A 14909-nucleotide genomic window follows, 5' to 3' on the forward strand; every position below is an offset into this window, starting at 1 on the left:
AAACACACAAAAAAAAGCAAAAAAAACCGAGCGTTGCGTATTATTTTGAACACTTAATGCGGTTTACCAACAAACAACGACAACGACAACAACACCTTGCATGCAAATATTCCCAGCCACACGGTAGCACGGGCAGCGAGGTGAGAAATTAAAAAGTAGGCGAGTGTTAAAAGGGGAAAGTGGAAAAATGTGGACAAAGTGTATAATGCAACAGCAACAACAAGGTAAAGGTGTTACGGTAAGCGATAAACATGCACAAAGTGGCCATTTTCACCGCCTATCCCACAGATGCTTTATGCTACACATACACACATACTTACATACATATGGTATGTGGCTATTTCATATACACGCACATACAAGTGCAACGCTTCACTTTTGTGGCGAGTTGAGCACAGTAGAGTGGAGTGGCGGCATTTCCCTTAGCATGGGCGCAGCTGTAGTTATATTGCGCAGGCTCCCAACTCACACCTGAGCAACGGCAGGCGCAGGCACAATGGCCGCAGAGAGCGCCAATGCCAAAGTGCCACCCACAGTCTATGTATATATGTATGTGTGTGTGTGTTATGTCAGCGGCTGTGAAGTAGAGGAAAGTTGAAGTAGCGCGTGGGGTGAGGGAACTCAAATTGAGTAGAAAAGCACAGGGAACAGCTGCTTTTATGCTCGCGCGTCTACTCACCACGGCATGTTCGGCTCACCTTTCACACAACACACACACACGAGCATGGCATACATGCGTACATGTGTGGCTCCCAATTCGGGAATATTAAAGTCGGCGAAAGCTAACGACGACCGACAGCTCAAATAGCCAGGCAATGAAGAGTCGACGCGCAGTAGTCGTTGTCGTGTAGTGGTGTCGTCGTCGTCGTCGTCGTTGTGCGCTCGTTCAGCGTTTAAGGAATTAACTACCAAGGAACACACAGGAGCAACTGCTCACTACATATACGTACGGATATACACATGTACTTAAATACATATACATATGTGTATAAACATATACACAAACACACAAAGAGGAACTACACGAACACACACACACACATATATAAAGTTGATGAACTTTGTGGAAAAAGTGCAGAAAAGCGCTGAAAAAGTGAGAAATTCTAACGAAAAATTATGAAAAATTGATTTAATGTAAAATATTATAAATATGAAACAATATTTTAAGGAAATATATGGTCGTTTTCGTCTGTAATACATACATATGTATATGAATTTGTGATGCAGTGCTTAAATTGTTGGTGAAATCTGTGACGTAGCCGTTTTACACACATACACACACACACAAACGAAATTCCCTCACCCCCAACTCTCAAAACGTATATGTATAAATATGTATACGTAGTGAATATATAATCGAAAGCAAGCCAAAGGCAAACAAATAACGGTGTTAATTAAATTCTCTGCACACAACAAGCGCACACAGCTTTCAACTAAATAAAAAAATAATACTTAATTTTAGCTGGAAATACATTTTTCCAGAAAATTGTACAGCACATATGTACATACGCTTCAAACGTGTCCATGAAATATTTTTCCTTACGACTTAGGCACAAAGATACTGACGAAGGAGATGCGAAAATGTGTATGGTTGAGTACATCTAACAAAGAAACGTGTGTAAGAAATGCCCAATCAATGTGAGCTAAAAAGCTTAACTTTCAAATAAAAATGCTTAATAAAATTATGAAATTTCTAACACAGTATTATTGTAGGAAATAGTCATACCGTTGCAGCAGTGGCAAAAAGAACACGATAACGGTACATAATTACATAAAAAAAAGTAGAAAGCTGAAAATATCCACTTATATGTTGATGAGTTGATGTGTCGCAAGTTGAAAACACGAGCCTTGTTTAGAGGGGTATGCGAGCAAGCGAGTGGTGTCGAGAGCGTTGTGCGACAGAGCATGCGAAGAGCGAAGAGCATAAAATTAGAAATAGGATAGTGAGAATAGCGTTTAAGGACATAACGAAAGCATAATGGTTGAAGGTGCAGTTGAGAAGAAGAAGAAATATGTGAAAATAAAATAAAAAACTTTAACGTGCCTAATAACAAACAAATAAGAAAACAGCAAGCTGTATTAAAAAAAAATAAAAATAAAATAGAAAAAAAGTTTATAAAAGTGTTTAGAGTAGTGAAAAATAAACAAAAAAAAATTTAAAAAAAAATAAAAAAGGAACAGAAAACAAAAATTTGTATAAAAATAAAATAAAAATATATAACCTATTTCATCTTTACTTTTTTCGTGTTTTCTTTTTCTTTTGAAATAATAACAAACACGTTAAAAGCTTTTTAATCAAAAAAATCTCCCAACCTTCCTCCTCAAACATACCAATAGCTTAGCATAAATGATTTCCCTCTATTTAATATCTCCGCGAACTCAACACACAGCTCGCACTCTCTCCAACTGCCGCTCTCTCAACTCGTTATTATTGCTCAGCATATGTCAAAAAATAGTAGCACACAAATTCACACTACGACGAATATTTGCGCCAATTTATCCTCAACATCTGTGTCCTTATCGCAAGCAGCCCGTGAAATTCTACCATACACACATACACGCATTGGCGTAAGGTATACAAAGACAACTCAGTTGCCATCACCTTCAACATTGTGTCAGTCAGCAACGAGCTTCAGCTCCACTCGTATCGGCTCGGTTGCCTTAACCCCAGCACAACGTCTAAGTAGTTTGAAACCGTCGTTTGGCGCCGACAAAAACCCATTCGGTTAACGAATCAAAGCACTTACACGCATACGTATGTACAAACGTTGTGCATAGTGTATAAAAGCACTGTAATGAGATGTGAAGGCGGCCAGTTACGCGCGCATCAAATCGCATAAACGTCTATAGAACGGTTTATGAAACGGAAAATCGTATTCACAGTCGCTAAAAAGTGTTTATAAATTTATGCATATTTGCAAATTGTGAAAACATTGCATTTACTTGGACTTAGTTGTGGTTAAACAATAGTGAATATTTAGTTAAACGAATGCATATTTCTCTAATTTAGAAAGTTTTGCATATTTCAAATACGATAAAATGGTTTGTTTTGAATAAATATTGAACTTTTTTATCTTTCACTTGAAAGTGCTGCCTCTTGTCATATTACTGATACTCGCACTACTTGTTGCACATAGCATAATAGTTTCGTACACGTAGCGGTTAGTTGTAACACCTAAACCTAATCGAGTTGGATATAGCGTAATATTCAGATATCAAATTAATCAGAGTTAAGAACCAGTTGAATTTCGGGTGACTATATGTCACGTCCTTGCAAGCGATAACTTGAGTATAATTTAAGAGATCTTAAAGAAACTTGATTGAAACGGCATCGGAGAATTGTCATGCACACAAAATTCCGTCAATCAAAAAGCTTAATATAAGTAAAGCCCAAATTAAGATATCAAAATGTAATTTGGCACAGCGAATGGCAGAAGGGAGCGTATGTGGTTGAAATATATTTTCGGAAAGTGGACGTGTCTGCACTCCCAATATATTTAAAGTTCATATATCACAAACCAGCACAGATATACCAACCAAACTAGCTGAGAGCAAGTCTTTCTAGCACATCCTCATAGAGTGTAAAAATGTAAAATGCAATAAGAACCAAGCCCACCTTCTACAAAAAAGTAACGAATATAAGCTCTAATGACAACTTTAGAGTTGACATTAAATCGTTCATTTCGATTAATATCAGGTTTTCATAATTAAACTGAGTGAACAGCTTTCCTCAATCACAGCGTTGTTTTGAAAACAAATAAAATCGATCTGGACTCAATATGCCACATATTCCACTGTACTCATTGACAAAAAATATTAATTAGCTTTCCTATAGTTGAGTCCATATAGCATAAAAGTTGCGCAACATATTTCAATATAGTAAAGATTATGGATATCGTATTATATATATGTATGTATGTAATTTCTCAGAGCACTGCTTTGTTTCTTTTTCCTATCCCTCACTTGAAAAGGCAGGCCTTTTAGTATACTCAGTCTAACCTTTATTTTTTCCAGTTTGTAAGTTTTTTCATGCTTTTTTATTATATTTTTGGGTATCTAAAAAGTCTTTCCTTGAGTTGAAATTAAATCTTTTTATTTTTCGAAGAATATAATATTTCACCAGTAAATCAATAGACAAATTTAAAACAGCGCAAACAAGTTATGCCTATAGCTTTCTTTTAATGGAAAACGTAAATAGTTAATTTTTTAATCACACTAAAAGTGGATATTAACCCTTAAACACCGTAGCTGTTGCTACTGAGCAAAATATAATAATTTTCATTACATAACAGTTGTTTGTATTAACCAAACCTTATCGAGTTGAATAAAGAGTTGAGTATTTGTAGGGATCACAAAAGAGAAGACATCTGTGGGCTAAAAATTGGGACATGGCCCCGCCCCCAATAGCTTTAACGTATATATCTGACAAACATCTAAAGATATAACAACACAACTTGCTGTGAATGATTTCGAGCCAAGAGAAGCAACCTGAAGAGATGCAAGCGCAGCCATTTCATCCAGAAAAATAAACGGTTGGGCGTGGTTTGTGGGTCGGTGAAATCATCGGTCCGTTTTTTTTTTTTCAGAAATTATATCGGTGAGCTGGTAACCATCAATGGCGACATGATTACCGACCATTTGATGAATGTAATTGACGCTCGATTGGCCAACAAGATCGTGTAATTTCACACCGTTTGATATTTTCCCGTGGGGATATGTAAAGTCTAAAGTCTATGCGGACAATCTCGCTACGATTCAAGCCTTGGAGCCAAGTCGCGAGTGCCACTCGCCAGTTACCAGTCGAAATGCTCCAAAAAGTCATTGAAAATTGGACTCAACGGATGAACCATCTGAGACATAGCCGCGGATAATATTTCAAAGAGATAAAAAAAGAAGATAAAAAATTAAATCCCAAGGAACTTGCTTTTGAATCATAATACACTTTCCCCATTAAATTTGAAGTTTCTGTCTGTGTCTTTTCTTAAAAAAAAAAGTAGGAAACCCCGAAAGGGATCGCCCTTTATAACTATCCCCCCTTAAACCTATCTGTCTAGCCCCAATATACGCAGCATACTGATTCCTTCCATCCTTGAAGCTTGAATTCTTCTGCAACACTTTTTATTCTAAAGCCTTGCCAAATTGCCAGAGTACAAGCGTTCGGTTACACCCAAATTTTAGGCCTTCCTTACTGCTGTCAATATTAAGAACTTAAATAATTTATATTTAAAATAAATCTAACAAGTGTTTTTGCTTTAAAAGCAATTTTCTCAAAAACCAAAAAAATAAATCGCAAAAATTAGCTGAAATGAGACAAAGTTTACAAGCTTTTTGAAAGTGATATTTTCTAAAAATAAACTAAACGGAAATTACAAACTGAAGGTGGATATCAGCTGAAAATGTATGCAAAAACCAATTCCAAATAAATATTTACACATACATACGTATGTATGTATTTACTTGTGTGTGTGCAATACAAATTTAATTTTAGTATTTATGTATATATATAATACGTATAGTGATGGTGAATGAATTTAACTGAAATAAAAAAATTAAAAAAATATACTGCATACAAGTATTGCATAAATGAAAGAACAACTTAAATTTAATAAATAATTAGACAGATTTATTGGCATTATATTTACTAAATGTACATACCTACTGCTCCCGCTACACATTAGATAAATAAATATATATGTACATATTATATATATCAACTAGTTTTACAATTTAAAGTCTTAACTAACAACGAATGAATACACAACGCCGTCTTAAAGGATCTAATATATGTAAGTATGAATACAATGTTTTGATAGACTATAACTTGCAAGATAACTAACCAGAATTTTAAATTGATATCTCAAATAGTTTTTGAGTTACAGACTTCTAAATTATATTTCAATTTTCGAATTCGAATGATTACTTGGAGTCACACAATATGTTCTGTATGATAAAAAACCGAATTTAGGCAGGCCAAAAGCATCCAAAATGATTAGTTTCTTAATTTTTTCATAAATATTCATAGGCACCCCTAAGAAAGCTCTCTAAGCATAAGCTTAATTGTAACAGGAAGGTTCTTTGCTTAATGGGTTTCTCTTTTTTCTTCTTCCTCTTCTTCTTCTTCTATCTCGCTTCCAACTATCTGAAAAAATTCATTGATTTTGTTGGAAATTGAATTCTCTATTAAATTGTATCTTACGGGTTTTTCGTAAACCAAACCGTTAAAAGGATATTAACGGTTGAAATACTAATTACTAAACTATACTATTTTAAGTCCATTTTTTTTTCTTTGAAATTTTATAACTCCAAAAAGAAAATAAATTTAAATTGTAAAACTCAAAGTCTTGTAGGATAACTTTAAAGCGGAGAACCTTCCCGTTACAATTGAGAAACTCATAATTGGAGAGACTTTCTTAGATAGGGGTGCCTAAGAACCTATTTTTCAGAGTAATAATAAACATTTTGGTGTTTTTTACCAACCCTAATATTTAAATTAGCGCAATTAGTAAGCTGACACAGTAGTTGATAGCGTAATTTCGTCCACTATTTCATTGGGGCCTGCACCCAATAGATGAGAAATGAAGTTGCTTACTTCTGGCCAAGACACTTCTGGCCGATATGCGATACGAGGTTACTGCCTTGGTTGCAGCTTGGCTGTCTACGTAGATATTGCCTCTGGAATTGCCTGCAGGTGCTTTAGAGTCCAACTTCGCTGCTTTCGCAATAGGAAAGACCACAGCGGGAAATATACTGCAGTGATCCAGCAACTTAAAAGGTTGCCTTATGCCTAACTCTGGACAGTATATTCCCGCACCAACTTCATCGTCCATTTTCGGACCATTGGTGTAGATGTTTAGAGTATTGCGAGTAGCTAACATTACTTTTCACAAGCCATCTTTTTCTATTATATGTTTACTTTGAGCCTGGTGTTTGGCCAACCGCCATTAATCACCGAGTTATACCCGAAGATTATGTATGTAAATTCGCAGTTTTCAGCGAAGATGCCCATAGGTGACAAGTTTAGTACCAGTTCAAGAGCCGCCGTTGGAGTTCTTAAAGCGCCCATTATGCACAGCGCAGCGAGCCTTTGAACCCTTTTCATTAGCTTCCGGTAGGTGAATTTCCGTACGCCTGTCCACCATACTACTGGTCTAACAATGGCTATCCAATACTATTTTTTTTTTAATTTTTTACCTTTTGATCGTGGTTTCATAATCCTGTCATAATTCTGCGCGTTTTAGTTGTTTCAATGCCTTCTTCTATGTGAAGAATTTAGACAGTTACTTATATCGTATATACAAGACGATATAGTACACTCGTATGTGAACATAAGGAATTTGGAATTAGAATTCATTTGGGTTTCTCTGGTTTCGCTAGAATGTATATTATTTCAAAATTATTGAATTTAAAACTAATATTTTCAATATACTTATCAGTGTTGTGTTTACGTTTAGTTTATTGTCTTTCTTTTAATTTTTTATATTATATTTAAGTTTACTAATTTGCGTACTAAATAATGAACTCATAGAGCTCAAAAAAATCAACAATGGTAGCCACGTGCAACGCTTACTTCAGTGTGGGCGGAAAATGCACTAAAATTACGTATTTCCTGGAAGCCTGCCTAGTTAATTTCAATATATAACAAAATTAATAAATTGTATTTATTTTCATGAAAGTATATACAGGGTTCCTCAAAAAGAATAATATCATTATTAAGGAAATTTAAATATTTTTTATTTAATGTGAAGTCCAATCGATAAAATTAAGCTTTGAATATAATATCATTTAAATGGCCTCCACGACTTCTTTTGCTGGAACGAATTCGATGAACCCAATTTTCGAGTACTTTTTGCACTAATTTAAGTCATGAATAGCACGTTCAATTTTAGCTTCTAAAGCTTGGACAGAGTCTGGATTATTGCTAAAGACCAATTACTTCAAATAACTGTACAAGATGTAGTCTAATGGTGTTAAATCACAACGTCGTGGTGGACATTCAATGTCACAATTTCTTGAAATAATCGAATCTCCAAACTTTTCTCGCAATAATTCGGTTGTTGTACGTGCTATGTGGCATGTAACCCCACCCTGTAGAAAACAGATGTTGTCAAGATCAACTTCTTACAATTGCGGATATAAATGGTCGGTTATCATCGATCTATACCACTCTGTATTGTTAGTAACGGTGTCACCAGGTTCATTTCGAAATAAGTACGGTTCGATGATTCCAACAGACCAAAACCCACACCAAACTGTCAATTTAAGTGAATGTAATGGTTCTTTATGAATAATTTGTGGTATTCTTCGCAACAGAATTGACAGTTTTGTTATGTATGGCACCACTCAGATAAAAGTGAGCCTCATTGGAGATGATAATTTTCTTAATTATTTTTTTTTATTTTCATAATAAAATTGAACAATTTGTAAGCGTTCTTCTTGCGTATGTCTTTCCTTGATGAAATTGTAAACATTATTGAATACAATGAAAACAAGAAAAAACGTTAACTTCGGCTGCACCGAAGCTAATATACCCTTCACAGGTGCAATTCTTTTAGTAACTATGTGTTCAGTTTGTATGGCAGCTATACGCTATAGTAAGCCGATCTGGAAACTTTCTTCGGAAATTACATTGTTGCCCTAGAAAATAATCTCTACGAAATTTCGTGAATATATCTTGTCAAATGCAAAAGTTTTCCATACCAGCACTAGATTCCGATCGTGCAGTTTGTATGGCTATATACTATAGTTAACCGATCTGAACATTTTTTTGGGAGATTACATTGTTGCTTTAGGAAATTTCATGTGCCAACTTTTCTGAAAATACATTGTGAAATGTGAAAGTTTTCCATACAATAGCTAAGATTCCGATCGTTCAATTTGTATGGCAGCTATACGTTATAGTGGTCCGATATCGCCAGTTCCGACAAATGAGCAGTTTCTTGAAGAGAAAATAACGTTGGCAAAATTTCAAAACGATATCATAAAAACTGAGGGGCTAGTTCGTATATATACAGACAGTCCGACAGACAGACAGACATAGCTAAATCGACTCAGCTCAACATACTGATCATTTATATATATACTTTATAGGGTCTCCGATGCTTCCTTCTGGGTGTTTCAATATAAATATACCTGTTCAGGGTATAAAAATACATTTCATGACATATTAAAAATGGTCGAAACGACACTTTGAACTCATATAATCCCTATTGGAAAACCCGATACATACATATACATTTACATAATAGACATATTATTATATATACTATATATTGATTTATTTAATATGCACCCACACGTACGCGTTTAGTATAATAAATGAATTAAAAATGAATGAAACTAATAATAACACGATACCGTTATCATAATATGATTGCTTATCTCCCCATTTGATAAATATAATCATGACTAAATAGAAAAGCAAGCTGCTGTTGTAATATAATACATGTTGATATGTGTTAAAGAGGCAATTACGAATACGAACCATATTCATAATTTATTCCTTGAAATTAAATAAACTTCTTCAAATGTTTATACATATAATTAACAACATTAAAACTTTTTTAAAAGAATATAAATAAACGCTAAAATCCAGCAAAAACAGACACTATAATTTCAGAATACATACTTTACACTCTATATCTATGTACAGTGATGGCCACAAAATTCTCAGAAGCCTATAACTTCGCTGAAAGGAAAGAAAGATAAGTTGTTGTCCTTAATTGATACCAGAGAGACATACACTTTTCCTAGGCCTAAAAGCCTTGGTTCTCCAGTGACTCTGAAACGTATTATGTACATATACCATATAGTTGAAAATTATTACTTTATGTACGAATGTGGGATACCTGTAGGTATGGAACTGCATATAATTGAAATTTGCTAACTTAAATAATGTTTCGAAATAATTTAATCCGCTCATTATATATGATAATACATGTGAATCAAACTATGGCAATAGATTTCCTGGTAAAATAGCTAACAAAATTCAAACCAATTTCCCACATATTGCTATAACAAATTTAATTAAATAACATTAAAGTATGTTATGTAGCACCAACGGACTATTTGACGGAACTGAATTAAGGAAATTAATTAATTTAAATTGTCTTTGACTGCCTCTCGAAAGATGGCATCCTGAATATATACAGCGGTTATCATTGACACCGAGTCGACGCGGCGAAAATTGTGGTAAAGGTATATCTACAGCTTCAGAGTGCAGACTCCTATGATGAAGTGAAAATTCACTCCAAAAGTTGACAACCTGCCATAGTTCCGAAGTTGCAAAATCCTTCTTACTTGCGACAAATAGCAAATGATGTCCAGGGAGCTAAAAGTACAGCTTTCTCGAGTTTTTGTTTTGTGAGAAAAAACTAGATAGAATCATAGTGTCGCTTCTTTTTTAAAAACCGACATTTAATATGTTGGAATACCTTGAACCTCAAGAGGCTTTATCGTTTCATTGTGTTTGCGAGTTGAAAGGGTTTTCGAATAACATGCCTTGTAAAACTGTCCAAGTGTGTCATCCAGCCCTTACCCATGTTAGGTTAAATTATCATTTTAGTAAGCCTTTTTGGATAATTTTTTAAATAATTAAATAAAAATTGCCATAACTAACGTTTTAGAGAAAAAGCTAAATAAATCCTACTTCGTAGGAAAATGTGTGTTACACATAATACAGCTTACATAATACAGCTTACTGCAGCTGGGGGTGGTTGTAGGTAGAATTGTGCTATACTACCAAGGCTCGACATTTGTTTAAAGTTTTTGTGAATTGCGGTTGCAAGCTTCTCATGAAAATCATTTGATGCTCAGAATTTTGTAGAAAACAACAAAGCAAATGGAGGCCACGCATACAACGAGTACTTATGTAGACGCCACATGTATATAGAGAAGTTACGTAGTGCTTTTTCAAACACTACGTGTAGGTATATCTGAAACACTCTCCTGAGTTCATGTGAAATCTTACAGTATTGGCTTCCAAATATTAATGTTATTACATTTTTTTTATCTTTAATCGCTAATTCATCCAAGAACATTTGTGTACTGCAATAAAAATATATTATACAACGCTGTTTATACTCTTGCAACATGTTGCTACAGAGTATAATAGTTTTTTTCACCTAATAGTCGTACGTATTACCAAACACTAAGCGAGATAGATATAGAGTTATATATATAAATGAACATGATGACGAAACAAGTTGAAATTTGGGAGACTGTCCGTTCGTCCGTGCAAGCAGAAACTTGAGCAAAAATGGAGATATCTTGATGAAGCGCGCGCCTTGGAAATAAAGTACTAGTTCGTAGATGGGCGTAGTCGGACCACTTCCACGTCCACAAAACGCCATTAACCGAAAATGTAATAAATACCATAACTAAGCACCAAATTAAGATACAAAGCTCTAACTTAGCACAGGTCAACGCAAGTACCAAGGGGCACTTATGGATGAAATTTTTTTAAAAAGTGAGCGTGGCTCACCCTCTAATAAATTTAATAGACATACATATATCCTAAACCACTAAAGTGAGAACAACCAAATTCGCCGAGGGCAAACATTATAAGAGCTCCTACCGACAGTCTCAAAATGGATGAAATCGAATGATAACCCCGCTCAATCTCCATATAACGGTACTGCCAAAAACTACTAAAAGCGCGATAAATCAGTAATTAAATACGCCAGAGATAAAAAATTTTACTCTTGAGATGGGACGAGAGGGCTTGAATGGAGCTGGGGTCAAAAGTGGAGGACGGTAGCGGCACCACTCACTCTTAGAGGAAATCAAATATTCCAAGACATGCTCTACCAATTTTAACCAAATTTGGTACATGCCGTTCCTCGAACATTTCAGGTTACAGTGTGAAAATGGGCGAAATCGAACTGTAGCCACGCCTAGTTCCCATATAACTCAAACTTTCACATCTAGTAAACAATTCAAAACTAAATTAATGTATCAAGATGAAACTTTGCACGCATACGCTTTTAAGGTGTGGACCTCATTGAGCAGCTAGGTACTAAATATGTGGTCCCAGTGCTTATAGTTGACTTTTTACCGAAAATATCAGTCAATGTGTGAGATATATAAATAATCGCAATTCAGAGAGAGTCCTTTCCTAATATTTGTATTTCTGTGTGCTACTAGTGGGTTGAATAGGGTCAATACTTCCTTTAGCCCCCATATGCTTAATAAAAAGATTTTCGAACTTCCGTATGAATTTATACCGCATATATCGGTTAATATGTGAGTTATCGTAGTAAAATTAAAAAAACGTGTTTTTATACTCTCGCAACAATGTTGCTAACGAGAGTATTATAGTTTTGTTCACATAACGGTTGTTTGTAAGTCCTAAAACTAAAAGAGTCAGATATAGGGTTATATATACCAAAGTGATCAGGGTGACGAGTAGAGTCGAAATCCGGATGTCTGTCTGTCCGTCCGTCCGTCTGTCCGTCCGTCCGTGCAAGCTGTAACTTGAGTAAAAATTGAGATATCATGATGAAACTTGGTACACGCATTTCTTGGCTCCATAAGAAGGTTAAGTTCGAAGATGGGCAAAATCGGCCTACTGCCACGCCCACAAAATGGCGGAAACCGAAAACCTATAAAGTGTCATAACTAAGCCATAAATAAAGATATTAAAATGAAATTTGGCACAAAGGATCGCATTAGGGAGGGGCATATGTGGACGTAATTTTTTTGGAAAAGTGGGCGTGGCCCCGCCCCCTACTAAGTTTTTTGTACATATCTCGGAAACTACTATAGCTATGTTAACCAAACTCTACAGAGTCGTTTTCTTCAGGCATTTCCATATACAGTTCAAAAATGGAAGAAATCGGATAATAACCACGCCCACCTCCCATACAAAGGTTATGTTGAAAATCACTAAAAGTGCGTTAACCGACTAACAAAAAACGTCAGAAACACTAAATTTTACGGAAGAAGTGGCAGAAGAAAGCTGCACCCAGGCTTTTTTTAAAAATTGAAAATGGGCGTGGCCTCGCCTACTTATGGACCAAAAACCATATCTCAGGAACTACTAGACCGATTTCAATGAAATTCGGTATATAATATTTTCTTAACACCCTGATGACATGTACGAAATATGGGTGAAATCGGTTCACAACCACGCCTTCTTCCAATATAAAGCTATTTTGAATTCCATCTGATGCCTTCTCTGTATAATACGAGTATAAACATTAGGAACCAATGATGATAGCGGAATAAAACTTTACAAAAATACGGTATTTGAAAAATATGTAAATGACGTATTATGAAATCTCGATTATCACTTTACCATGCGAGAGTATAAAATGTTCGGTGACACCCGAACTTAGCCCTTCCTTACTTGTTCTTATAACGTTTCATATTTGTGCTTAAAATGCATAAAATCGGGAGAAAACTAGCCCTAGACCCCATATAACTAACAAGTCCCATGTACCTGAAAGTATTTCCCTAGCTGTGGTCCTGGCAAGTTGTAGCAGTATGAAATGATACGGTTTATTATTTGTTTTTGTTTTTATTTTTTTGGTTTTTTTTTTCTAATTACGACATTACTGATTTCTGTACGAATATGTGAATGACGTAACAAACAACGGGAAGTATTCGTCACTCGCCAATATGAAGACTATCAATAGCCATTCCAGCAGATAAGCTTATGCAAATTCAGTAATTACTTACGATATATAACATACTAGTATATAAGAGCAAATAATCAAATGACTTTTAGCTCCCTCCTTTACAATTTTTTTTGCCTTGACGCCAACGGAAATTGATGACGTCACCAATGTGTCAGTGCTTATAGTGGGACAGTCGTAGTTATTTGAGAACTTCTTCTTAGCTGCAATAATAAAGTGTAAATATTAAAAGTTACATTAAATTCCTGCGGCTTCGGAGACGCTGCAAAAAGGCATATCAATTATTTCGCAGAAAACCCACGTTCTTTTCTCTTTGTCGCTATACATTTCGGTTACAAGGTGGTATATCACCAGACAATTTCACACCACCAAAGAAAACAGCGTGTGCGCCATGGCGTTAATGTCGTCACTGGCACAATGGGTGGGACAATGGGGGTAACGATTATGGGTGAGTTCATTGCTTGCATTCGATGATTGCGCGTACGCTTACATATCGCTACATTTACATTGCCACTTGTATGTCGTATGCGTGTTTTTTCATAGAAATGAGCCAACGAACCAACGAGCCAAAGCAGTAAGTCGACGCCTGACACTTTGTCATTTTATTTGTATGCATTTTCTCAAAGAGTCCTTTGAACTTGCGCTTGAACCTAACTGTATCGGTTTTGTATCTAATAAATTTGAATTGTTGTTGTATAGTTGTAGTAGTCATTGCCCTCTGCCGTCATATTGTAGAATTCTGTAGAAATTATTGGCAAAACTTGCTCGTTTAAACGAAAAGTGTTGTCTGCTCCGCACCAGAAGCTAGTAGTAGATTTTTGCATTAGTATATTTCTAGTTTTTCTTAGTGATCATAAAAAAGTTTATATTTTTTTATTTGAAATAGATCTCATCTAAGATTAAGAATAACGTGCCAATAATTTTCTTTTTTGAATATTACTTATTCTGGCCTCCACACACCTTAAATAAGATTTTCTCGGAAAAGGGTTTCCAGAGTCAGTGAACGAAACAGTTGTTTTGAAATTATGATATACATACTTTTTTAGAATCATACTACAGGTGGTTAACGAATCAAAAAGATTTTATTCAAAAAGTTTCACTTCTTTCAATTTTCTTTGCAGGGAATGTTGTCAAAGAAAGCAATTTTTGGGAAGTCGCAATTTTTCAAATACCAAGAGGTTTACTATTCCTTCATTCAATACCTGTTTATATCCATCCTGAAAAGAAGTCGCTAACTTTTTTGATTTTTTTTTTTCAATTTGAACTAGATATACA

The 14909-nt window shown here is 35.1% G+C and overlaps 1 protein-coding gene across 11 annotated transcripts in view; it reads left to right on the forward strand.

Annotated features, from left to right (window-relative positions):
• Positions 1-845: 845 nt before the first annotated feature.
• The window catches only part of LOC126750905 (regulating synaptic membrane exocytosis protein 2), a 99858-nt gene continuing 85794 nt past the window's right edge, over positions 846-14909 (forward strand). For all 11 annotated transcript variants that reach the window (XR_007665832.1, XM_050460694.1, XM_050460695.1 and 8 more), the window contains exons 1-2: positions 846-946; positions 5517-5786. The gene's annotated coding sequence lies outside the window, so the exon portion shown is untranslated. The remainder of the gene's footprint in view (positions 947-5516; positions 5787-14909) is intronic.

This window comes from Bactrocera neohumeralis, chromosome 2 (assembly GCF_024586455.1).
Source record: "Bactrocera neohumeralis isolate Rockhampton chromosome 2, APGP_CSIRO_Bneo_wtdbg2-racon-allhic-juicebox.fasta_v2, whole genome shotgun sequence".
NCBI lineage: Eukaryota > Metazoa > Arthropoda > Insecta > Diptera > Tephritidae > Bactrocera > Bactrocera neohumeralis.